General features: G+C 39.9%; 1 non-coding gene across 1 annotated transcript; it reads left to right on the top strand.

Moving 5' to 3' along the window:
* Positions 1-457: 457 nt before the first annotated feature.
* LOC129074766 (U1 spliceosomal RNA) lies at positions 458-621 on the top strand. The gene has a single exon (XR_008529572.1). It is a non-coding gene; the product is annotated as a U1 spliceosomal RNA (small nuclear RNA).
* Positions 622-1,298: the final 677 nt, after the last annotated feature.

The following is a 1,298-nucleotide window of genomic DNA, read 5'->3' as shown; positions in this document are numbered from 1 at the left end:
GATTCCACTTATATGAAATGTCTAGAATAGGCAAATCCGTAGAGACACAAAGGAGATTAGTAGCTGCCAGGGGCTGAAGATGAGGAGGATGGAAAGTGACAGCTAATGGACACTGGGTTTCTTATTGGTTATGAAAATCTTCTGAAATTAGATAGTGGTGATGAGAGCATACTTTCTGAATATATAAATTATATCTCAATATAGCTTTTTTTTTCTTTTGTGATGATCATCAAGTGGAGTGCTGAGTAGGCATGACACTTCCAAGAATTTAACACCCTATAATTATAACGCAGCTGAGTGCATTGAAAGCAAATATTTTAGGTTTGGAAAAACCACACACCTGACATACCCCTTCCCTCCCTGAGGCCATTGTTCAGCATTTCCAAGTAATTCACACCCTTTGCCTGAGTTCTCAATCAATCTGCGTAAGAAGGATCAGCTAAAAGAATGGAGACATATACTTACCTGGCAGGGGAGATACCATGATCACGAAGGTGGTTTTCCCAGGGCGAGGCTTATCCATTGCACTCCGGATGTGCTGACCCCTGCGATTTCCCCAAATGTGGGAAACTCGACTGCATAATTTGTGGTAGTGGGGGACTGCGTTCGCGCTCTCCCCTGGTGAAAAAAAAAAAAGAAAAAAAAGAATGGAGACATAATCTGTGGGTTCCCTTATAAAATGTCATAAAATGATAAACAGTGTTTTATCATGCATGTGACTCACTGCTTCACTCATCTGTGGCTTTGGCAAGGGCAAAGGGCCCATTGTTTTCTCTGAATGACCTCCTAACCTGCGTGTCTTCCTGATCTTCGTTATTTTTATGTACATTTTATTTTTACCATTAACATATGGTAAAATTTACTTTCTTCTGATGTGCATTTTATAAATGTTAACACATATAGATTCATGTAACCACCACCATAGTTAAGATACAAAACAGTTTCATCACCCCAGAAAGTTCCCTTTAAATCATCCTCTCTTTCCACCATAACCCCTGCCTTCTGTTTGTGCTGATCTCATTACCAGGCAAGTCCACACACCTCTTGTCTTTCAAGCCATATAGTAACCATCTCCTAAGATACCATACAAATTCCATGTCTCCATGAAACTGTCTCTGATTATGCCCATTCACTGTCCAATCTATCCAGCTATTCACAATTTACTTATTCATTCATGTATTCAGGAAACGTTTATGAAGCCCTTATTATGTAACAGACAAAAGTTAGGTAGAGGGAATACAAAGGTGGGTAAAAGCAGCCTCCTGTCCCACCAAAGGAGGTCGTAAATGATTTTTGGT

Source organism: Pteronotus mesoamericanus, unplaced genomic scaffold (genome assembly GCF_021234165.1).
Source record: "Pteronotus mesoamericanus isolate MK-2021 breed Mesoamerican mustached bat unplaced genomic scaffold, CSHL_Meso_final contig_50, whole genome shotgun sequence".
Taxonomy (NCBI): domain Eukaryota; kingdom Metazoa; phylum Chordata; class Mammalia; order Chiroptera; family Mormoopidae; genus Pteronotus; species Pteronotus mesoamericanus.
The sequence above is the reverse complement of the archived record's forward strand: the minus strand, read 5'-3'. Positions and strand labels throughout refer to the sequence as shown.